General features: G+C 41.5%; 1 protein-coding gene and 1 non-coding gene across 2 annotated transcripts in view; one reads left to right on the top strand and one right to left on the bottom strand.

The window, feature by feature from the left end:
• The window catches only part of LOC126412692 (brachyurin-like), a 344,847-nt gene that overhangs the window by 205,752 nt on the left and 112,820 nt on the right, over window positions 1–26,275 (top strand). The window lies entirely within an intron of this gene.
• Window positions 20–92, bottom strand: Trnaa-cgc (transfer RNA alanine (anticodon CGC)). The gene has a single exon. It is a non-coding gene; the product is annotated as a tRNA-Ala (tRNA).

Here is a 26,275-nt window from a genome sequence, read left to right as displayed (position 1 = left end):
CGGAAAACCTAAATCAGGATGGCTGGAGACGGGATTGAACCGTCGTCCTCCCGAATGCGAGTCCAGTGTGCTAACCACTGCACCACCTCGCTCGGTATGGGGTTGGTACTAGGAGTTAGAGAGAAGAAAGACTAATTATATTCTGCAATAAATTTTAGCTAATAATATTGAATACTCAGTTCGAGAATCACAAGAGGAGGAGGTGCACTTGGAAAAGGCCGGAAGATACGGGAAGATATCAGATTACATCATGGTCAGGCAGAAGTTCCGAAATCAAATAGTGGATTGTGAGGCGTGCACAGGAGTTGATACAGACTCAGGTCCAAATTTAGTAGTGATGAAGAGAATGCTGAAGTTTAAGAGACTAGTGAGAAGGAATCAATCCGCAAAGAAGTGAGATGCGGAAGTTCTAAGGAATGAAGACATTCGCTTGAGGTTGTCTAAGGTTACGGACACTGCAATAAAGCATCGACTGTATGTTTCCGGTCAAATTCTGCTACCTCCTGCTCTCTCACCTTAACAAATATGTCTGTCAGCAAAAGTCTTTACTAATACCATCGTCTGTAGGCTAAGTAGTGACCTGCCTCCTTGCTTCTTATGTCTGCCGGCCTGTATATGCCTAGCACGTGCCGGCGATCACACCGATTCAGCTGCCCGAATTCGTGAGTGCGTTTGCGTGCATAATGCAGATCGATGCCCATAGGGCGTGCAGTACAACTGGCTACAGAGAACTGTGATTATCATAATTTCAAAAACAGAAATAAATTCTTTAATTACCTTTTGCTTGATTAGCTCTGTCACTGTTGTAATTCGTGGCTGGAATGCATAGTTAACTATTAGGTGGTTTTTCTCAGTAATATTTCAGCCGAAAAAAAATAAATTTTATTATCTCATCTTATTGCTGTTTATGTTTGAGCTCAGGTTCTTCGGTGGAACTGAGTTAGCCTTTTCGCCATTGTAGGCTAAAGCACTGTGTTCGTATTTCAGATTGATGTGGAGCAGTGATACTTTCTGCTACCTTCCAATAGCTATTACTTTTTCTCTCTTTACCATTGTCACTGTCTCCTTCTCTCTCAGCACAAAAAAGAACGAAATTGTTCACATGCCAAAATTTTTGGAAAAATTTTTAAAGGTACTGAGGAAGGTCTATTGAGGCAGCTGGCAACCCATTTTTCAGCCAGAGCCTTTAATAAGGAGGAGCATATTCGCCTTTTTTGTGCTCCGATAATAGAATTTTTCCGCTGCTTCAATTATTTTCCCTGCTACAGCAGGGCACATCTGTCAAATGAAAAAAACTTAATTGGTCTGTAAAATTTTGATAGTTTACTTGAAATCGAAATAACACAAAACTAGTTTTACACCTCAAATGAGATTTTGTGTGGAACAAACTTTTGCATGTACTTCAGAACTACAATATAGACTTCCTAGAATCCTTCTGATGTTAGCGGAGACACTTTATAGCATATTTTTCCGTGCGATGTCAGTATAAAGTGACTATGTTTTTGCCTGACACCAGGCAGTAGATGCCTTTTTTACGTGTACATGTAGGGTAAATTGGAACCTCTGAGTCTCGGAAACAATTAAAGATAGCAAGGAAAGTTTCAAAGTTGTTCGAGACCTGAATCTTGGGAATATATTACAAAATTTCAGCCATTTGCCGTGCATAGTCTTCTTGGAATCCGCGACTCAGTTTTGGTACCGAAAACCTATGTTTACTCAGGAACCGCCGATGAAATAAACGGTAATTCCATAAACTCCTTAAGTTGCATCGTAGACCACATCTAATGCAAAAGGATCCATCCGATTTGCTGCATTTGCGTAAGCTGGAGGAAGCGCGTAATATTCAATCTTTGACTCTGTACTGTAGGTAGTTATAGTAAGATGATCCTTCTGTTGGGTATACAAATGATCCCTAGCACAAGGGCTTTACAAAATTGTATTTATTTCCTCTCTAGCCCTAATAAAAATTTTCCACTTACCTGACAACCTTGTTGCAGATTTCTCGAAAGCACAGCACCAAACAACTGGCAGGCAGCGGATGAGCTAGATCTCTATTTCTAAATAATTATTCGCTGCACCGTACTCTGACATGCACCAACACATCTCTGTGTATGTGGACTGCTGCCAGCGCTACCGTGCGACGACCACATGTCAGATGCACCGCGTGGCCATACCCAGAGGTAATTTAAACCGATCTACGTACCGGGTGATCAAAAAGTCAGTATAAATTTGAAAACTGAATAAATCACGGAATAATGTAGATAGAGAGGTACAAATTGACACACATGCTTGGAATGACATGGGTTTTATTAGAACCAAAAAAATACAAACGTTCAAAAAATGTCCGACAGATGGCGCTTCATCTGTTCAGAATAGCACTAATTTAACATAACAAAGTAAGACAAAGCAAAGATGAAGTTCTTTACAGGAAATGCTCAATATGTCCGCCATCATTCCTCAACAATAGCTGTAGTCGAGGAATAATGTTGTGAACAGCACTGTAAAACATGTCCGGAGTTATGGTGAGGCATTGGCGTCGGATGTTGTCTTTCAGCATCCCTAGAGATGTCGGACGATCACGATACACTTGAGACTTAAGGTAACCCCAAAGACAATAATTGCACGGACTGAGGTCTGGGGACCTGGCAGGCCAAGCATGACGAAAGTGGCGGCTGAGCACACGATCATCACAAAACGACGCGCGCAAGAGATCTTTCACGCGTCTAGCAATACTTTGTTGTTTTTTTTTTGTTCTAATAAAACAACATGTCATTCCAAGCATGTGTGTCAATTTGTACCTCTCTATCTACATTATTCCGTGATTTATTCAGTTTTCAAATTTATACTGACTTTTTGATCACCCGGTATTACAAAAGCTATGTCCTTACAAACGGTTATCCAACTTAAACTCGTGTGCTAACCTTTGACCAAACAGAACATAATCTGAACTGAACTGTAACTGATCTGAATACGCCTTGTTTTGTATTAAATGCACAACTGATGTTAAACAATTATCTAGCCCTAATCAAAATTTTCCACTTACCTGACAACCTTGTTGCAGATTTCTCGAAAGCACAGCACCAAACAGCTGGCAGGCAGCGGATGAGCTAGATCTCTATTTCTAAATAAAATTTCCAGCTTTCGCATACCACATGTGATAATGCGTAGTGATAAACAGTGGGGTGGGGAGAGTAACTATTCCTACAAAATAATATTCCAGGACAATGATTTTAGAATGAATTATATATTCAAAAAGTCACAGTAAAACTTCGCGTGATCTTCACACATAAAATAGGTCTACGCAATACTGCGCTTAACAATGACTTAAGAAGGATATAATATTAACAGAGCTTAATCAATTAACATGTTAATGCGTGACTCAGGGAAGTGGGGTGATCTTTCTCTAAGCAAGTGAACCATGTTAACTACCTACCAATAACCATTTCTACAAATTAGGCGTGCACTGCTACAGTATTACCTCAAACTTCTTCTGTTCAAAAAAGAGTTAACATTATTCAAAATTTATATACCTTTCACTTTCCAATACATACATCGTATTCATCCTTGTTGTCCTTTACAATAAATCTTTCTGTATCTAACAGATACAATCATCACAAGTCAATGCAGACCTACTAAATACGTCCGTTCAAATGGTTCAAATGGCTCTGAGCACTATGGGATTTAACTGCTGAGGTCATCAGTCCCCTAGAACTTAGAACTACTTAAACCTAACTAACCTAAGGACATCACACACATCCACGCCCTAGGCAGGATTCGAACCTGCGACCTTAGCGGTCAATACGTCCGTCACCTACCACACTTCAACCAAATATGTATCAGACTGCACAGAGGCAATGAGACTGTGCCACGACAAGACCAAAGATTGTTTAAAAGTAACGTAACTCGCTCCCTCTCTCTGACATGCACATCGATAACGTACAAAAGCCAAAATGTCATGATCACCTTTCTTTTAAGTGAGGGAATCATTGGAGCGGAACTGAATAAATAGCACTTCTCAGTAAAAAAATAACTAAATAAAAAAACACTTCATCTCATCAGGAAACAGACTACTTCTTACGATCATATATGCTGAGTAAAGCGCATTCAAACTTCCTGAGTCCCATCTCGTCACCTTAACTTTTTATACTTCACCACACAGCTCTGGCACCGTGTTTGGTGACATGATACTCAAACCACTGTGCCAATGTCTTGAAAGCGGGAGATCAACAGCCCCCTCTACCATTTCCCGGATCCCAATCACACCAAGATACAGAGTCACAGGAATTATTGAATGAGTGTCATCAAACCTCTCCATTGTTTGCACCGACCTTACTTGATCATAAATATGGGAAGTTGGAAGTGGATTGTAGCAGCGCCAGCCACAGACAAGTAAGAGTGTCATGCTTTGCCAAATATAGCACAGCCTTTGCATTGTAGTAAGCGAGCCAGCGAGGCAGGGTGTGGAAAAAGCTGACGCAGCAGTACCTAAGCAGTAACGGCCCTGAGACTTACCGCACTGGCAGCCACCTAAACGTTTAGTGCAGGGAGGGATGGGGGAATTTGACGCAGCTAGTAAAATGCACATCATCATATCTTTAACTGTGAGAGCTAGTCTTGTCTGACTGGTGATGCTCATTTACACAACTAACCATACAGAACACGGGAACCATTACTCACCAGTTGTCGGTGCAAGAACGTAGAGTGTGATTTGTCTGTGCTTCCTCTAATATTTGATCTCTAGTTTCTAAGAAGTAAGCATTCCTTATTACGCTATAACAGAAGTTTTTGCTGTTATGCCTATATCTGCACATTAAAACTCATAATTAAATAAGTATTATTTATCGTAAGCAAAGCGGGAGTATAGAAATGTAGTTTCATATAGACCATGCGTTTTGGGGTTATTTGACGCACAGAGGCCGTGCGCGTCATTTTATCCCATTTCAATTTTACGGTAATGATAGTAGGTAGGTAAATATAATATAATTAATGAAAGTCAAAATAACATAGTGTACCATTTTTATAAGAATTGGTTCCCCTGTTCGGATGTTGAGGACCTACACCCGTAAAACAGAGAGAGCTTCTTGCACGGCGAACAAATACTATCAGTGCTGTTCATAACGGAACTTTCATTCGACAGAACGCCAACCAGTACACAGACCAGAGGCAAAGATGTTCTGTAGTATGTGATGAATTCGTCAGAGATGGTGAGGAACGGTACCGGTATATTTCTTGCGCTTTATCGTGCCGTTCTCAATGTAAAGGGTGCGGTAGTCCTGAAAACTATTAACTGTGACTCTTCTCTGAAGAATCGCTTGTTGCTTTACAGGTATACAAGAGACCAATTACTGAATACCGTTATACTCGTATGTTCTTTACTTTTGTTACTATTTTAAAAGAAATGTATTATTATTGTTTTGTATCTATCCCATAGTTAATTCAGCTGATATTTTCTCTATTTTCTTTTTGTTAACTACGTTGTTCAGTATTCTGTTTAATAAAAGTAATATTCTATTAGTATATTTTGTATAACACGATGTGTGGAATTAAATACCTTATGCCACTTCTTTCGCTAGTTTACCTCACTTACTGCATTATTTTACCCGCTATATCGGATAAAATGAGGCCATACAATGATGTCATAATTATCGGTTTTTTCCTAAAACGTTTACTGTATATTTATAGTTTTAAGAGTAAACACATGCGGCTAATGCTATACAAAAACTGGATGATCACGATGTTGGTTTGTGGGGCTCTCACCATCGAGGTCATCAACGCCCGTACAAGTTCCCAATATGTCCAGTTCCAATCTCACCACTTCCCAAATGATGATGAGACAACACAAACACCCAGTCCCCGGCCGGGAATCGAACACGGGAGCCTGTGAGCAAACGCTTGTTGCATTCGTTTTCGAGGATAAATTAACATAGGTGGTACGTAGCAGCCCGACGCTGAAACACAGATTTCTGCAGTCACAGGCTGGCCACTTTCTGCTGAAGTAACTGCTCCCACCTGTCTGCGCCCTTTCAAAGCAACCACCTTTGTTTGACCTTTTGGAATGACTGTTAAACCAGTCTCATTGCAATTGAAAATTCTGTCTCCCGTAAACTTGAATGTGTATAATTGACTTTCTAGCAGATCGAAAAACCGATCTACAGCAACTCGATTAAACCCCATTCCTCGTGCAAAGGATGTGGCCTCTGGTTTTCGTATTGTTAAGGTAGGATTTCGTGCAAGAAAACCATTTAACCAATCTCTTCCAGCAGATTTGGGTGCAGTATTAAATGGATGTTTGGTGTTTCGTTCAGCTAGTTGAAAAGCAATTTCAGAAAGTTCATTAAGTGTTAGGCCAAAATACTGTCCTTCCATCTGTGTTAAGTAGCCTTTAAGTTCTGCCTCTTGTTCTGGGGTAAACACACTAGTGATTGGTCCTAACCTTTTCACAACTGTATAGCCAAGATTAGCACGTTTCTTCGCCACATGTCGTTCGATTGTCGTCTGTGGCACGTTGAACTGCCGAGCAGCCCTGAAAGAATCCATATGACCTTCTATAACAGCATTTACAGCCTCTTCCATTGACTCCAATGACCAATCTTGCCTAGACGTTTGTCGCCGATACTTGCAAACCATCTGAAATAAAACACGTGGAACGTAGTATTAATCTATATTATATAGTAAATATCATATTTCCAATAGTCAGTCGTTAAAGCATTGCAAGAATACTGACTTTGCAGGTTTTGTATATTGTAATTCATTAGGAAACGTTGGAATAACGAATACCATTCTATTTACAATTGTATTCAACGTATAATGTACGTGTTCAAAACCCGCAGTGAGGTAAACACATGAGACGATAAGAACGTAATGGTTGGACAAATAGTAGGGGCAAGATGGGGAAGCTCCGCATCTTGCCCCACCCCGTCTTGCCCCCTACCATGCTGTCAGGTTATCTTACGCCTACATGAACACTATTTAGTGAACATTGACTACTGACACAGCAGTTTACTGTTAATAAGACGTACTATTCAGTTCTATATATACAGTCTGGACAAATGTTCGCGAAACACATGTTTTAGGACCTCGAAAGGTGTAAAACATTGCAAATCAGTATAACAATTGTACGTACCTTGCAAATCTCACAGAAACCGCCGCGAAACTAAGATTCAGCAATGTCAAAACACTAGGACCTGTGTATTGATGATGTTGACATAGCTATCCACAGATGGCAGCACTCTAACTGTAGCTTATAGCCGTTCCCCGTCTTACCCCACCTCCCCGTCTTGCCCCACCTTCCCCTATGTATTTTTGATGTATACCAAAAATAATCTTCGCACATACAGGAATTGTTAATGACAACTGCATACATTTCATAAAAAAATCCGTGTACTGCTTACATGTGTGTGTTCATAAAACATGCAATCAATATGCAAGTGGGATTTTTTGGTGCTCATATCTGACGTTCTATTGGTGATGAAGAGGTAGGGTCAAATATTTTGGATAGCCCCTGGGCTAGGGAACATTTGTATGTACAATGGAAGGAGCATCATAGTGTCACTATCGTTCAGTGCAGAGTCAAAGTATGAATATTAGACATTTCTTCTAGTTTAGGCAAATGGATCAAATGTGTGAGTTCTTTCTGAATTTGATGTGGTCCACGGTGGGCTTGATGGGACTTACGATGGCACCGTTATTCACTGGAGGTTACTCGGAAAATCACAAGAAAAGGGTTTTCTACTATATTTTCGCGGTCACCAGCGGACGAAAACCCAGCCGAGGATTCCAAGATGGCTATGCACAGCAACTAGTTGTAATTTTTACGATGCAGTTGTAAGATCCCCATCTCTAACAAGCTTGAAAATTTTCATGATATCTTTATCAATTTTCAAGATGCAGAAGTTCAAAATTACCCTACTTGTACACGTAAAATACGTACGTAAAACCCGTTTTGACAGGAAAATGTAGTTTACAAAGTGATGTGACTTGGAGAAATTTGCCATAAATTGTCTACATTATTTTCCCAAAAATGTTCGCATGAGAACATATTCGTGTTTTTCTATGCTGAGAGAGAAGAAGACAGTGGCAGTAGCAAAGAAATGGAAAAGTAATACATATGGGGAAAGAGACACAAAGGAATTGGGTGTGAGTGGGCATTGATTGAAATCAATGGGGCAAGTTGTAATTTTGTGCTGGACTGTGGTTCGGACCAGTGTCTCCTGTTTACTAGAGAGATACCCTGACTACTGTGCTATCCAGACACAGAGATCGCTGGAACTGCAAAAATTCCAAATTCTCAACTTATCCACAAACTATCCTTGTAGTGCCCCATGCCCATTATGGTCATTACTTGTGGCATTTTATTTCACCGAATTTCGTAAGAGTTCAAGCCAGGTGTGCATCTGCACTGAACATATCATTGGATGTGTTACGTTAATTATATATATATATATATATATATATATATATATATATATATATATATATGTGTGTGTGTGTGTGTGTGTGTGTGTGTGTGTGTGTGTGTGTGTGTGTGTGTGTGTGTGGAGATGTCCAAATACTGGAAGACAGTCGAAGTGGTTGTGTTACAGAAAGTTGGAAAGAGACAATGGCAACGTGAGAGAAACAGAGAGAGACATTGAAGTGGAACATAGCTGACTGTGACAGAACAATGCTAGGAAAAGAGTCAGTGTTAGGAGGGGGGGGGGGGTGATAAAGAGGAAAATAGGTGAGAGTCAGTGATGGTAAGAGACAGAGCATATAAAAATGACAGTGAGGAGGACAGAGGCAGTGACAGTGAGAGGAGACTGTAGAAACAGGACAGAATGAAGGTGACTGTGGCTGTGATGCAAGAGACAATAACAGAAATACACAGAGAGATTATGACAATGAATGCAGCTGAATGAGTGAGTGAGAAAATGCAAGTGGGAGTGGATGGGTATGAGAAATTTTCAACAATGGACTAGTGGGTGTGCATAAGTTACAGTTAAAGGAACTAATGGGAGTTTGTGGTGAATTGCTTCTTAAAAAAGTGCTAATATTTTTGTGTGCCAACATTTTTGGGAAAATTTTTAAAGGTGGTTATGAAGGTAGAATGAAGCAGTTGGTACCCCACTTTTCAGTCAGTCTTTTAAATAAACAGGAATATATTCGCATTTTTAGTGCTCCAATAGGAGCTGTTTTCAACTGGTCATATTATTACATGAACACTGTGAAATATTGTCATTGGGGAAACTCTATAACATACACTGGAAGTAATTTACTACAAGAAATATATTTCTTTTGTGTAATACAGATATTTCTGACGGTGGACAACACCCAGAACTAGTTTAGTGATATAATATACTACCAAAAAGCAGTTTTGATCGAACAGTTAGTTACTAATATGACATTTAGCCTTTCCACAAGCTGCAGAGCACCAAAAGTACAAGACAGTGCACAGTCAGGTTGGAATCCAAGCAGCAGGTAAACAAAACAGCAAAACTCGAAGCACCTAAGGAAGAGGTCAGAAGATTCCAGGTTCAAATCCTGGCAGGGTCGCCAACTGCAAGATTTTGGCAGGGGTTGCTAGTTGTAAGATGGTGGTTGTTTTCATCAGCAATTGCGAACTGTTGCTTGGTGCATAAAAGAAAAGGATCTGACTGACAGGGTGCTGTTTAAAACTAATACTCTGAATAAAAATAATATTCTTGGATGTTAATCAAAATGTCAAAAATTGTTAATGAGTATATTCAATTTCATTATGACTGAACCTTGATTTTGGACAAATCCATGATTTTAATAAAATGGCGAAGGTAATATAAATAGAACACTGGGAGAAGTTGTGGTCTAAATAAAAACTGCTTTATTCTTCCTTAATATCAAATGACAAAGGAAGGCTAAAGGAATGCCACACAAACATTTTATCTGACAATTGCTTTCAATAATATGAAGTCTTTGGTTAAAAAAGTGATCAGCTGTGGATTAACACACCAACACCAACCAGAACTAATCGCTTTATCTCACTTCACAAATGCGAATCTGTGGTATGGCCAAAAAGCTAGGTTACTCTCAAGCATCTGTACTGAACTGTTGCACAAAGAAAAACGTGGTTTCAAAGAAAAGGGTGCTGAGAAGCATATATTGGAGCCCTCCACCATAGCCTTCTCCAGGTGAGGGTGGTTCAGTGTGACGGGCTCGCCCAGTGCAGTCGCGGACATTGGCAATCTGTAACGGCGCGCGCACGGATATGGGCAAGTATGCGGTCTTGCATTCGGCTGATTTGGAATGCAGGTACTACCCTAAGAGCCTCTGAAACTGCAGTGAATTCCAGTATGCAGATGGACCCATTTGCTGGTCTGCCAAACAAATTGGCTCCATTACATGATTAGGCATGACAGTATATGCCAATGTTTAGACGGCAGACTCAAAACAAGTAAGTACACCCACACACAACTTGTTCTGTGCATTATGAAAGAAGCAGTACCTCTGAGGGTTCAGATGGTGACTGGCACAGGCTCTAAGTGGCACACTAACAAAGGACACAAGTCTCACTGTCTAGGTAAAGACCTGCTGTTCTTAACTAGCGAAGCGCCAGTACAAGAGAGTCCTTCTCTGTTCTCCACAGCTTTCCTCTGCAGCTCGATAGCATAGCACATTTGCATTCATTAGCACAAGCTAATAATGACCTAGAGCTCGTCATTCGACGCTGGGAGGCCGCCCCCTGCTCAGCGTATACAGCGTACCAACAAGCGACTTTAAAAATTAATTTGGAGAAAAAGGAAAAAAGATACAGCTCCGGGCCCTCTTTCCCATGAGTTTACGCCGTGTCCCTGCTAAAAGCATGACTTGTATTGAACCACAGACCTTCATAAAAAGATCGCTCTCTCTCCTGTTGCGTCCATTTCGAACTTTCTAAACAAAGGTTATAAACTCGCTAAAAGCCTCTTGCCTCCACAAATATGTTTTGTAGCATAGTCTAAACGCCTGCACTGTCCCACGGAGTTCGCAAAACCTTCAGTCATCTCATCCGCTTTCTACCTAACAAGGGCCCATACTCTACTTTACTGCTAGATATCGGATCATACAATACGCAGGTTAAAGCTGCAGCGATTTCTTGGCCCTGGACACGGCCGCCAACCGACCGGCGCCACCCCCTGTGTCTGCACGATAAGACCAGGAGACTCGGCTGTTGGCAAACGTTTTACCCAGGTATCTCCCCTCGGCTCTCAGCTGAAGTACGCTTTTACTGCTGTCAATTAACTTGGCACCCTCGTCCTTCGCACACAGGTAAAGCCTACCGCTATGCCTTCTCTAGAGCACACAAGCAAGAGCGTTAACTACTGCCAAACATTCCATCACATGAATGAAATCAGATGGTATCAAATGTAGAAAGCAAATAATAAAGAACACCTTCCCTATGAACATTAAGCAGCATGACACTGTATCACAGGGCTTCGTCAGCAGTCGAAATATTGTGCATGAAATTGAAACAACAACTCTACAAAACACTCGGAAGCACACTAGTAAGCAATTACGCAGAGAAAACCTGAGAGATTACAATTTTTAGGTGTTTAACATTGCGTTTTTCGAGTGGCGCATGTATTTCAGTTACTTTATATCAAAAATAGTATTCACTTCGAGTCAGTTTTGATAATTTAGTATTTCAATATTATTTTGTCCTGGAACAATGCATTGATGGCCAATATAAGCTTTTCATTCATAATATCTAAGCTCAGGTCTGAGAAAATTAAACTTGTATTTCTATTCTGATCTAATATAAACACAATAAGAACGAAATAACTACTGTAGCTACCCGAAGTTAATTACATAGACCAAATCAACTTACTTTTCAGCAGACAAGCGCTTATGTTATAAAGTTAACATTAAAGTGTAACTGGGCAGCAACTGTACAAAGACACATCGTCAAATAACACCAATCACTAAATTCCAGACTGGTTGCTTTCAAGAATCAAAATCGTAGTGTTTTAATTAAGAAACAGGTTTTAAGTTGGCTAAACTTGTCCTGAAAAACTATTATTTCCAAAGCAATAGTAATTCCAGAGAACCTTAATCACAGCTATATGATTATTTCTGAAAGACTTCAAAACACCGGTATTTTCACTTCTTACCTGCGTAAGTCTTCAAGTGGCTACTTTCTTCTGGGAACTGTGGTGTGAGTACTTAAAACACTGGGAAGGATTGGTGTCAGTTACCTTTAGAAATTTCACCTGAAAATTTATTTTGAGCTGTGTATTTTTTAAAGTAAATATCCTTTTGAAATAAAAATAAAACAAGTATATTTTAATTGGCAATTTTATTTTTGCATGATACCCTGTACTTTAACCTACTTTCCTACGTAATTCCCACCAATATTAAGGCACTTATCGTATCGTACAACAGCTTCTGAATACTTTCCTTGTAGATATCTGCTGCGTGATGAGACAACCATTTCAACACAGTCATTTTGATATCGTCATCGTCATTATGGTACTGACCACCTAGATGCTTCTTCAAGTGCAACAACATGTGGTAATGACTGGGTGATGTAGACCGGAGTTGTATGGAGGGTGATCAAGTTGTTCTCAGCCAAATGATCCGATTAGCTCTTGAGTCCCATTGGTCCTGTGTGCACGGGCATTGTCATGGAGCAAAAGTATCCTCCTACTCAGCATGCCACGCCTTTTGTTTTGGATTGAATGGTGTAGTTTTTTAAGGTCTCATAGTAAGTAATAGAATTGATGGCGTCACCAAGGGGCAAAAAATCTACGAGTAACAACCCCTTAGAATACCTAAAAACGGTACACATGATTTTCTGAGCTGAGATTATTTGCTTGAACTTCACTTTCTTGGATACTGTTGAATGCCGCTATCCCAAGGATTGCTAATTGGATTCAAATGTAACGTAAGTCACCCATGTTTCGCTGCCTGTGACAATATGGGTCAAAAACTGGTCACCTTCCTCACTACACCGTTCTAGGAAAGTCTAACAACTGGCTAGCTCTGTTAGCACTCTGTTAGCACTTTCGGTACCAACTGCGTGCATCACTTCCGATAATTTAAGCATTCTATAACAACTGCATAGAGGACATTTCTTGACACCTGAGGAATCTCACCGCATAACGTCGAAATAGCAAAACGTCTGATCTCTCTCACTTTTTCATCAATTTTTGCACCAGTTCGGCAGTAATGACTGAAGGTCGCTCACTTCGTTCCTCATCATACCAATTTGTATTGCTATCTTTACAAGCTATCGCCCATTTCCGTGCTATACCAGCGCTCATAAGGTTTCCTCCATTCACGTCACTGGTCCGACTGTTATTTCAGTCGTTTTCACGCTTTAAGCCCTAAGAAAAACGAATCACAGCTGGTATTTCAGTGTCGGCGGGCATCTCAGTCGAAGGAGGCATCTTAAATACTAGAAAACAAACGTAAACACACCGAATTACTCTGTAATGGCATCTGTGGATTGCCAACACAGTGCAGTACACAGCGTGCATGCGCCAAGTGCCGCTCGCGACGATGCAGAGGCGGAATTCCAAAACGGTACTTTGTTTCAAAACACACCCCGTATACGGTATTTGAAATCGATCGCCCTTAACCAACTGCTTATCACTGTTTTCTATCGTAAAACTTTTCTGAGTAAAGATGGAGATGATGTAGCTCGCAGCTGATTTCTGTCGTTATCTCAGTATAAAAAAATCTGTGACGGCTCATTTAATGAGACTTTAATCTTAAGATATCAGTAAATTCCATACTGTCATTCTTTGGCTGAAGTGGGAATGTGTGAAACCTGCTGCCTTGGTCGCAATCATTACATCTCTCTGGATAATGGCCTCCGGCGAAAGAGTAGGAACGGTGCGTATTGTGCCGCGTCCCTGGGAAGACGGTATAGATCAGAAATGAGCTCCGTATACCTGCTTTAAACTCGCCAGCGAGACCTGTGACGTCACCTCCGTACTCGCCGTCTCCGTGTGCCTATAGACTAGACTCGGTAGTCTCTGCTGAGTCTGTTGTCAGATACAAGTGCACTCGACAAGCTCAGAAAAGAGGACGAAAACACGAGTTCGCAAGTATAACCGAAAACTCGCGACATTCCCGCATCATACGCAAACGTTTTGAAAGAAATTTCCCCATTAAACTGTAAATTACTATTCGCATTATTCGGAAAATCATGATTTCGGCTTTGTAGCCGTTCTCAGGTTGACAGTTCAGAAAATTTCCGATGATGATGATGATGATATTTGGTTTGTGTGGCGCTCAGATGCGGGGTAATCAGCGCCCGTACAAAGTCCCAATTTTGACACAGTCCAATTTTTACACAATGCAATCTCGCCACTGTCCCGAATGATAATGATGAGGACAACACAAACACCCAGTCCCCTGGCAGAGAAAATCCCCACTCCGTCAGGGATTTTTGAAAATAAATCATTATTAAAAAACTACTAATTTAAGTTTAAAGCGAGATCTATGAAAATTGGTTATAAACAAAAAAAATTGTATTTCATTGTTTTTGGAAATTCACCCCTATGGCGGACGGGAAGAGGGAATGAAATTTTTTATGCAAATGCAAGCTTTTTTGAAGCTGGATTTATAAAAATTAATGTTTGGCTCCTGTAATAGAAATAAATACTCATTTCACTGCTTTTGGAAAATCAACTCCTAAGGGGCGAAATGTTGTTGTTGTTGTCTTCAGTCCAGAGACTCGTTTGATGCAGCTCTCCATGCTACTCTATCCTGTTTTTTCATCTCCCAGTACCTACTGCAACCTACATCCTTCTGAATCTGTTTAGTGTATTCAACTCTTGCTCTCCCTCTACGATTTTCACCCTCCACGATGCCCTCCAGTACTAAATTGGTGATCCCTTGATGTCTCAGAATATGCCCTACCAACCGTCCCTTCTTCTAGTCAAGTTGTGCCACAAATTTCTCTCTCTCCAATCATATTCAATACCTCCTCATTTGTTATGTCATCTATCGATCTAATCTTCAGCATTCTTCTGTAGCACCACATTTCGAAAGCTTCTATTCTCTTCTTGTCTAAACTATTTATCGTCCACATTTCATTTCCATACATGGCTACACTCCATACAAATACTTTCAGAAACGACTTCCTGACACTTAAATCTATACTGGACTAGTTAACAAACTTCTCTTCTTCAGAAACACTTTCCTTGCCATTGTCAGTCTACATTTTATATCCTCTCTACTTCGACCATCGTCAGTTATTTTGCTCCCCAAATAGCAAAACTCATTTACTACTTTAAGCATCTCATTTCCTAATCTAATTCCCGCAGCATCACCCGGTTTCATTCGACTACATTCCCTTATCCTCGTTTTGCTTTTGTTGATGTTCTTCTTATATCCTCAAGACACTGTCCATTTCGTTCAGCTGCTCTTCCAGGTCCTTTGCTGTCTCTGACAGAATTACAGTTTCATCGTCAAACCACAAAGTTTTTATTTCTTCTCCATGGATTTTAATTCCTATTCCGAATTTCTTTGTGGTCTACAAGCTGTTCATGGTAGATGTTTTCAGTTTCAGACATAAAATGTCTTCGATTTGACAAAATATTTACACACTGATGGTCTTTATTGCCTCGTTTCCCCACTCATATTAAAAGTAGTGAATTCTCATGCACCCAGTTCGCTGTCCAAAAAGCTTTCATAACTTAAAATAACATAAACTAATTTTCTCGTACAAAAACTTTACGTGATAGATGGAATCTAACTACAGTTTTGAAGTCAGCATAGAATGTTAGTTGAGAACACGTGTTATTTTACTTTCAAAAATCTGTTGTCGTAAAGACGGTTAGTGTAAACTGTAAACCTACGCGTTGTAACTTCACTTCGGCGGCAACCGATGTGGCTACTGTAACTTTAATACATTGAGAACGACATACGAGATGTCGCTGATTTGTTTGTGCAAGCCGTGCGGGATTAGCCGAGCGGCCTGAGGCGGTGCAGTCATGGACTGTGCGGCTGGTCTCGGCGGAGGTTCGAGTCCTGCCTCGGGCATGGGTGTGTGTGTTTGTCTTTAGGATAGTTTAGGTTAAGTAGTGCGTAAGCTTAGGGACTGATGACCTTAGCAGTTCAGTCCTATAAGATTTCACACACATTTGAACATTTTTTGTTTGTTTGTTTGTGCAAACGGGGGCTCCACTCAACAACAAACCCTGTCGGTCGCACGTAACTTAAATATTACAACTGCTCAATTACTTATAAATATTTATGCCCAAAATACTAATTTTTATCAGTTACACCAATACTCAACTCTCATATGATCGTTGTACACATACACTGAATTGACAACAGTCACTAGATCCCTCCTAATATCATGTCGAACATCCTTTTGCCCGGTATAGAGCAGCAACGTGAAGTAGTATGGACTCGACACTTCTTTAGATGTCCCCTGCAGAAATATTGATCCATAGCTGTTGACAACTGCGAAAAGACAGAGGTGCAGGATTTTGTGCGCAAGTAAACCTCTCGATTATGTCCCATAAATGTTCGCTGGGATTCATGTCGGACTATCTGCGTGGCCAACTCTACGCAGACGGTTCTGGTGTCGGTTGTTAACAGAAGGCCGTCGGCCACTGCGTTGCCCGTGGTGAGAGATAACGCGTGAAATTTGGTAATCTCGGCACACTCTTGATACTGGAACTCCCAGCTGGGACACAGCGTGTATCGAAAACCGACACACACGGACCGATACCTGCACAAACTGTCAAACCACCACCCGACCCAGAAAAGAGGCATGATTAGTACGCTCGTAACGAGAGCAGGACGAATATGTGAGCCTCAACACCTCTAACGAGAAATGCAACACCTGGAAACTGTTCTGAGGAGCAATGGGTACTCCACAAGTTACATTAGAAGTGTAACAGAGCCACACACTCGGCGAAGTAAGGAACCAGAAAAAGAAATGTCGGGTACGGCCTTTCTGCCATACATTCCTAGAGTGACGGACAGAATCGGTCGTATATTGCGCAAACACGACGTAAAGACGGTTTTCAAACCGACAAGGAAGATCAAAGAGTGTCTTAGATCGGCGAAGGAGAAAAGAGACCCACTTGCAATGTCGGGAATATACCGTATACCATGCACTTGCGGAAAAGTTTATGTCGGAATGACTGGACTATCAATTAACACCAGGATCAAAGAGCATAAGCGACATTGCAGGTTGGGGCAGGTGGAGAAATCGGCCGTGGCAGAGCACGCACTGAATGAGACCGACCACGTAATAAAATTCGCTGACACGGAAGTTCTGGCTGTAGAGAAGCACTATCACACGCGCTTGTTCAGAGAAGCTGTAGAAATCCAAAAACACGCGAACAGTTTGAACAAGAAAGAGGAAAGCCTTAAGGTAAACGGATCCTGGCTTCCCGTACTGCAGCGAACGACCGTCGCAGGTAGCAAGAGGAGAACCGCACCGGAAATGACCGCGGAGAAGCCCTCGGACGTTGGCGCGCCAGGTACATATAGTCTACGGCCACGAGCTCGCCTCTATTTCACCACCGGCAATGGAGGGTGAAGCTTTGACAATGCCAGCCACTCGTGTTGGCGAAACGTCAGAAAAATCATTAGATGAACGTCGGCCGAAGAACCCGAGACAGAAGCAAATAGGCAGTTCGTGGAAGAGTCATGTTATCAAAACTGGTGCAAGAGGCAGGCATTCATGTGACATTGTTGGGCATCTCTTGTCCGAAATTAGGTGATAGAGAACCACCTCGTGAAAGTAAAATCTTAGATTCTCAGCAACAAACAGGCCTGAACTTCTCAAATCACTTAACGTATAGGTGGTATTAGTGATCATAGTGTTGTGGTAGCATGTGCGATTACGGGTATTGCAAGAATGTCAAGACAGGTAGGAAAATGTTTTTGGTTAACAAAAATACTCAGTGCTGGGGAGGAAGATGTACAGCGCAAATGGAAAAATTCAAAAGCATCTTTCAGTACACCTTAGACAATTACGTTCCGAGTAAGATCTTAAAGGGTGGCAAAGACCCACTGCAGTGTAACAGCACGTAAACAAAGAGAGTTCCGTCACAGATTCAAGAAAAGTCAAAACCGAGCTGACAAATAAAGGTTGACCAAAGCGAAAATTAGCGTAAGGAAAACAATGAAACAAGATTTCAATGATTTTGAAAGTAAAATTTTGTCAAACAGTCTGGTTAACAGCTCTAAGAGGTTTTAGTCTTACATAATATCAATAAGCTGTTCGAAATAATCTATTCTGTACTCAGTCTCCATAATGACACCGGGTCCGCAGCTCGTGGTCGTGCGGTAACGTTCTCGCTTCCCGCGCCCGGGTTCCCGGGTTCGATTCCCGGCGGGGTCAGGGATTGTCTCTGCCTCGTGATGACTGGGTGTTGTGTGATGTCCTTAGGTTAGTTAGGTTTAAGTAGTTCTAAGTTCTAGGGGACTGATGACCATAGATGTTATGTCCCATAGTGCTCAGAGCCATGTTTCTTAATCCTATTTCCTTCGTCATTCCTATCCCATTCTACCTCGAAATCTGAAACATTACTGATCGTATTTTCACCTACATTGAGCAACTCTTCAAAATATTTCCTCCATCTGCCCAGGGCATCAACAGGATTCACCAGCACTTTTCCTGACCTCTCCATAATACTTGTCATTTCCTTCTTACCTCCCTTTCGAAGACTGCTAATTACACTCCAGAAGGGTTTTCCAGCAGCTTGACCCAAAGTCTCCAACCTATTTCCAAAGTCTTCCCAAGATTTCTTCTTGGATGCTGCAATTATCTGTTTCGTTTTGTTTCTTTCTTCAATATACCTTTCTCTGTCTACCTGAGTTCTAGTATATAGCCATTTTTGATACGCCATCTTTTTCCTTTTACAGGCTGCCTTGACTGTGTCATTCCACCAAGCTGTTAGCTTCATCCTACCTTTACACACTACTGTTCCAAGACATTCTTTAACCACTTCTAGTACTGTCTCCTGTACCTTGTCCATTCCTATTCCAATGACTGTAATTGCCTACATTCAACTAACTGGTACCTTTCTGAGATCACTGTTATGTACTTGTGCCTGATTTCCTTATCCTGAAGTTTCTCCACTCTTATCCTCCTACATATGGACCTGACCTCCTGCACTTTCGGCCCCACAATACCAATTTCACTGCAGATTAAATAGTGATCAGTGTCGTCAAAGAATCCCCTGAATATACGTGTGTCCCTCACAGCCTTCCTGAATTCCTGATATGTTATTATATAGTCAATGACAGATCTGGTTCCCCTGCCTTCCCAAGTATACCAGTGAATGTTCTTATGTTTAAAAAATGAGTTTGTGATTACTAAGCCCATCCTGGCACAGAAATCCAAGAGTTGTTTCCCGTTCCTGTTGGTCTCCATATCCTCTCCAAATTTATCCATAACCTTTTCATACCCTTCTGTTCGATTTCCAATCCTGGCATTAAAATCACCAATGAGCAGAACACTGTCCTTGTCCTTTACTCCATCTTATCTTGATCTGTCCCTTCGCAATGCGAATATACTGACACGATCCTAATTTTCTTGTTAGACACTGTCAAATCTATTCACATCAGTCGTTCGTTTACGTATCTTACTGCAACTACTCTGGATTCCATTTCTTTCCTGATGTAAAGCCCTACACCCCATTGTGCTATTCCTGCTTTGACTCCTGACAGAGGCCGGCCAGTGTGGCCGTGCGGTTCTAAGCGCTTTAGTTTGGAACCGTGTGACCGCTACGGTCGCAGGTTCGAATCCTGCCTCGGGCATGGATGTGTGTGATGTCCTTAGGTTAGTTAGGTTTAAGTAGTTCTAAGTTCTAGGGGACTGATGACCACAGAACTCCTGACAGATAAACCTTGTATTCTCCCACTTCCTCTTCTTTCCCACCCCTTACCCGAATGTCACTAACAGCTAAAACGTCCAGCCCCATCTTACTTGCAGCCTCTGCCAACTCTACCTTCTTCCCAGAGTAGCCCCCATTGATATTAATAGCTCCCCATCTCGTTACCATTAGTTTGCCGAGTCGTATCTTAGGAGTCCCTGGTTTGTCAATTGGAGGTGGGGCTCCGTCACCTCCAAGGGTCCGAGTCATTTTGCTCTGATTGTTGCCAGCATCATATTTAAAGTACCAGGGAAGCAGGTTGCTAGCCTTACTTGCCCCGGGTCCCATTGGGTTTTACCCCTAACGGTTGAGGGAATAACCGGTGGATTTGGTAGTCTTTGCCGTCTGAGCACAAAGGTGACCACGACTCAGAATATGTCCGAGATGCCCAGCCTTATTCCAAAGTAACTGGTATCGTGACTGTGAGGACCACTTACTTGGCCACTCATACGTTGCCCGTGGTTCATGAACTACGACATGACAACAGGAATCCACACCATGAATGCGTTAGGTGCCCCGAATTCCCGTACATTTCCTTACATGCCGCACGGCATAGCAAAGTCCAAACAAGCGCAGATCGAAAGCGGATAAATACCTAGACATTTATACTAGTCACTTCTATTAGTATCGCAACTCATCACTCTAGGGCAGCATCGCTTGACCGCTCTGTGTAGTGCTGTTCGTGGAACAGAGGTCAACTCTGCATCAGGACAGTCCGCCCTGAGCCCAAGGGACCTAGAGCAGCTGGAGCCGCCGTCATAAAGGGCCAACAGCACTGGCCCTGAGAAACGGCTCGCCGGCCATCGATTTGCAGGCAGTGGCTCACTGCGAATGTGTCACTGGCCTGCCGCCTTCCGGGCAATGCGAGTTGTGCGAACCATGCCAAACGCGTAACGCATGCAGTCGCAACTAGCCGAGACCGCCCTGAGCTGTAGTCTTTAATGTTACATACGTCATCCTCCAGATATACACTCATGCTCATAAATTAAGGGTAATTGCTGAATGTGGTGCCGCACAAGGTGGCACTACACGAAACTGGCGCTAATAGCATAGACACGTAGGGAACACACAGGACACAGATCTGTAAGTCCACGGTTTGGTGATAAGCTGAGAAAACCGTGCCCAAACACATATGCTACAAAACGCCAGTGTTCCCTGCGCATGCAACCCGACATCAATATGGGATATGATCACCATGCACTCGTACACAGGCCGCACAACGGTTTGGCATACTCTGGATCGGGTGATCAAGCAGCTGCTGGGGTACAGGCTCCTATTCTTGCACCAATGCCTATCGGAGCTCCTGAAGTGTCGTAGGGGTTTGAAGACGTGCAGCGATACGTCGACCGAGAGCATCCCAGACGCGCTCGATGGTGTTTAAGTCTGGAGAACAGGCAGGCCACTCCATCTCTGTTTCAAGGTAATCCTCCACGATGGCAGCGCTATCGTCCATCAGGAGGAAGGTGGGACCCACTCCGTCCCTGAAAAGGCGGACATACTGGTCCAAAATGACGTCCCGATACACCTGACCTGTTACAGTTCCTCTGTCAAATACATGCAGGGATGTACATGCACCAATCATAATCCCACCCCACACCATCAAACCATGACCTCCATATAGGTCCCTTTCAAGGACATTAAGGGGTTGGTATCTGGTTCCCGGTTCACGTCAGATGAAAACCCGGTGAGAATCACTGTTCAGACTATACCTGGACTCGTCCGTGAACATAACCTGGGACCACCGTTCCAATGACCATGTACTGTATGCTTGACACCAGGTTTTACGGCCTCTCCTGTGACCAGGGGTCAGTGGAATGCACCTTGCATGTCTCCGGTCGAATAAACCATATCTGTTCAGTCGTCTGTAGACTGTGTGTATGGAGACAACTGTTCCAGTGGCTGCGGTAAGGTCCCGAGCAAGGCTACCTGCAGTACTCCGTATCTGTCTGCGGGCACTAATGGTGAGATATCGGTCTTCTTGTCGTGGTGTACACTGTGGACGATCCGTACTGTAGCTTCTGGACACCTTTCCTGTCTGCTGGAATCGTTGCCTTTATCTTGAGATCACGCTTTGTGGCACACGGAGGGCCAGTGCTACGACCTGCTGTGTTTGACCAGCCACCAGTCGGCCTAGTATTCTACCCCGTAATAACGTCATCAATATGTGTTCTTTAAGCCATTTTCAGCACACAGTCACCATAAACAACTCTGAAAACGTCTGCACACTTATTCGCTCCACCGTACTCTGACATGCACCAACACATCTGTGTATGTGGACTGCTGCCAGCGCTACCGTGCGACGACCACATGTCAGATGCACAGCGTGGTCATACCCCGAGGTGATTTAAACCGAAAACCGCTCACCAGAGCATTGTTTCACCATGTATCAGCATTATTCTTCATTTATGAGCATGAGTGTATATATATAACCCCCAAGTGTCACGTTAACGAATAAATCATAAAATAAATGTATACCGATAAAAATATGTTAATGCTGTAATGAATGTGAGATTCCATTTCATACTGTGTGCGAAATACTTTATGACATTAAATTCAAAAGATACGAGGGCACTCGGAAAGTAAGGTCCAATCGACCGCAAAATAGAAACGACAGTGAAAATCCGATGAACCTTTGCACAGATGTGTTGGGTAGTGTCTCTAGAATGCCCGTCGATGGCGTTACGTCGCTCTTTTCAGTTTTTAGCGCACAGTGAGCAAGTTAAGATGCCTAGAAAAAAGTGTCTCCCTCCAAGTGTGACGGTCTGGTGAGAGATTTCGCCTAAAGCTATTCAGACCACATAACATGATTGTCATGCGAATCCTTCTGCATGACAGTTCTCCCCCACACTCTGCAGGGGCTATCAAGATGCTCCTGCAACGTTTTCGATGGGAAGTGCTTACCAACAATACAGCCCGCAGTTGGCTACCATTGAGTTTTGTTTCCGCTCGCATGAACCGCTGGCTATGAAGATAACGTTGTGGTACAGACAACGAGCTCTAGATCAACGTAGAGATTTCTCGGAAAGAACAGGCGGCTGCCTTCTATGGCGAGGGCATTGGGAAGTTGGTACAATGCTGCGACAGATGTCTGAGTAGCCACTGTGTAGGGAAGTAAATGGAAGGTCTAGCTAACTGTTTCAAATAAAACATTTTTGAATTTCACAGTTGTTTCCATTTCGCGACCGATAGGACCTTACTTGCCGAATAGCCCTTTACCATAGATTTAAAGAACGAGGCAAGATTCCTGAAACGACTAAAATCTTTGTAACCTTTTGTAAAAGCAAGCGAAAAAGCTTACTTCAATTATTCTTGCCATGTTAAAGCGCTTTTTATCGCTTTGTGACATAAATGTCCTTGTATCTACGCACCGTTTTGTCATAACAGTGAAGATGTAATTCATTTAAAATGTTATATCTGATCATCTCTAATGTTAATAACCATAATTTTGTACGAGGTTTTGGATTGTTGTCTCAGAGATCCTAAGGAAAGTCTTGGCGACTAATTGTTCGAAGGTATAACGATGGAACACATGTCGTCTTCTTTTGTTATTCATGTTGTATCGAGATCCCAATCATTTCTCTCAGTTAATTGCGTTTATTTTTTACTTAAGCATCTTGCTTAGTCAACTGCGTCTCAACAAAGGCGTCAGATATCTCTTGTATTTGGCCTGCCAAAATCAACATGCAACAACGTGAAATATTACGTGAATGCTTAATTATCATCTTTTAATAGCAATGACTAATTCCGTTTACCTAGAATTTTAGATCAGGTTTGCCTTCTTTGGACGTTTCTCTCACTCGTTACCGTATTAGATTAGATTGTAATCAGTACTTTAATACTCACATTGTATTCTTGCCATCACTCACTGTGAAAGCTTTCATTTTCTTTAAAAAATCTCAGGGTTTTTCATGTCGTAAATTTAAGAGGGAAGCAGTTGTATCACTGGCCACTGTTGGGCCTACAATGCGCTCCGTCACCGTTGTGTGGTGACAACACGCAGTCGCTGAATGCTGCTGCCAAGCTGCCGCTTCCTGTACTGAGCTACATCAGGAAAGGAGGCCGTAGTGAAGCATTAGTTGTTGCTGCATGGCGTCCCCCCCCCCCCCTCAACCAATCCTCACCAGACGCCATATGGATCTCCTGAGACCTGTCAAAATAAAAACATTATTATTATTATTATTATTATCTTCACTTTCTCAGACGTTAAGTCCGGTTAAAAATGGAGTGACGCGGACCTTGATCAAGCGTCACTTCCTTTTAACTGTACGGTATTGCATTTAGGAACTTTCGGGTAATTGAACATGTATCAATAATTACGGATTTCTGTAGCTGTATATATATGTTTGGATGTAGCTGTATTGCATTGATGTACTGGTGGATATTGTGTGGTATGACTCCTGTAGTTGATAGTATAATTGGTATGATGTCAACTTTATCCTGATGCCACATGTCTTTGACTTCCTCAGCCAGTTGGATGTATTTTTCAATTTTTTCTCCTGTTTTCTTTTGTATATTTGTTGTATTGGGTATGGATATTTCGATTAGTTGTGTTAATTTCTTCTTTTTATTGGTGAGTATGATGTCAGGTTTGTTATGTGGCGTTGTTTTATCTGTTATAATGGTTCTGTTCCAGTATAATTTGTATTCATCATTCTCCAGTATATTTTGTGGTGTATACTTGTATGTAGGAATGTGTTGTTTTAAAAGTTTATGTTGTAAGGCAAGCTGTTGATGTATTATTTTTGCGACATTGTCATGTCTTCTGGGGTATTCTGTATTTGCTAGTATTGTACATCCGCTTGTGATGTGATCTACTGTTTCTATTTGTTGTTTACAAAGTCTGCATTTATCCGTTGTGGTATTGGGATCTTTAATAATATGCTTGCTGTAATACCTGGTGTTTATTGTTTGATCCTGTATTGCAATCATGAATCCTTCTGTCTCACTGTATATATTGCCTTTTCTTAGCCATGTGTTGGATGCGTCTTGATCGATGTGTGGCTGTGTTAGATGATACGGGTGCTTGCCATGTAGTGTTTTCTTTTTCCAATTTACTTTCTTCATGTCTGTTGATGTTATGTGATCTAAAGGGTTGTAGAAGTGGTTATGAAATTGCAGTGGTGTAGCCGATGTATTTATATGAGTGATTGCCTTGTGTATTTTGCTAGTTTCTGCTCGTTCTAGAAAGAATTTTCTTAAATTGTCTACCTGTCCATAATGTAGGTTTTTTATGTCGATAAATCCCCTTCCTCCTTCCTTTCTGCTTAATGTGAATCTTTCTGTTGCTGAATGTATGTGATGTATTCTATATTTGTGGCATTGTGATCGTGTAAGTGTATTGAGTGCTTCTAGGTCTGTGTTACTCCATTTCACTACTCCAAATGAGTAGGTCAATATTGGTATGGCATAGGTATTTATAGCTTTTGTCTTGTTTCTTGCTGTCAATTCTGTTTTCAGTATTTTTGTTAGTCTTTGTCTATATTTTTCTTTTAGTTCTTCTTTGATATTTGTATTATCTATTCCTATTTTTTGTCTGTATCCTAGATATTTATAGGCATCCGTTTTTTCCATCGCTTCTATGCAGTCGCTGTGGTTATCCAATATGTAATCTTCTTGTTTAGTATGTTTTCCCTTGACTATGCTATTTTTCTTACATTCGTCTGTTCCAAAAGCCATACTTATATCATTGCTGAATCCTTCTGTTATCTTTAGTAATTGGTTGAGTTGTTGATTTGTTGCTGCCAGTAGTTTTAGATCATCCATGTATAGCAAATGTGTGATTTTGTGTGGGTATGTTCCAGTAATATTGTATCCATAATTTGTATTATTTAGCATGTTGGATAGTGGGTTCAGAGCAAGGCAGAACCAGAAAGGACTTAATGAGTCTCCTTGGTATATTCCACGCTTAATCTGTATTGGCTGTGATGTGATATTATTTGAATTTGTTTGGATATTAAGTGTGGTTTTCCAATTTTTCATTACTATGTTTAGGAACTGTATCAATTTAGGATCTACTTTGTATATTTCCAATATTTGTAGTAACCATGAGTGGGGTACACTATCAAAAGCTTTTTGGTAATCAATGTATGCGTAGTGTAGCGACCTTTGTTTAGTTTTAGTTTGATATGTCACCTCTGCCTCTATTATCAGTTGCTCTTTACATCCTCGTGCTCCTTTGCAACAGCCTTTTTGTTCTTCATTTATAATTTTGTTCTGTGTTGTATGTGTCATTAATTTCTGTTTAATGACTGAAGTTAATATTTTGTATATTGTTGGTAGGCATGTTATGGGGCGATATTTAGCTGGGTTCGCTGTGTCTGCTTGATCTTTAGGTTTCAGATATGTTATTCCGTGTGTAAGTGTATCAGGGAATGTGTATGGGTCTGCAATGTAACTGTTAAATAATTTAGTTAGATGTGAATGTGTTGAGG

Source organism: Schistocerca serialis, chromosome 7 (assembly GCF_023864345.2).
Source record: "Schistocerca serialis cubense isolate TAMUIC-IGC-003099 chromosome 7, iqSchSeri2.2, whole genome shotgun sequence".
Classification (NCBI taxonomy): domain Eukaryota; kingdom Metazoa; phylum Arthropoda; class Insecta; order Orthoptera; family Acrididae; genus Schistocerca; species Schistocerca serialis.
This window is presented reverse-complemented; position numbering and strand designations above follow the sequence as displayed.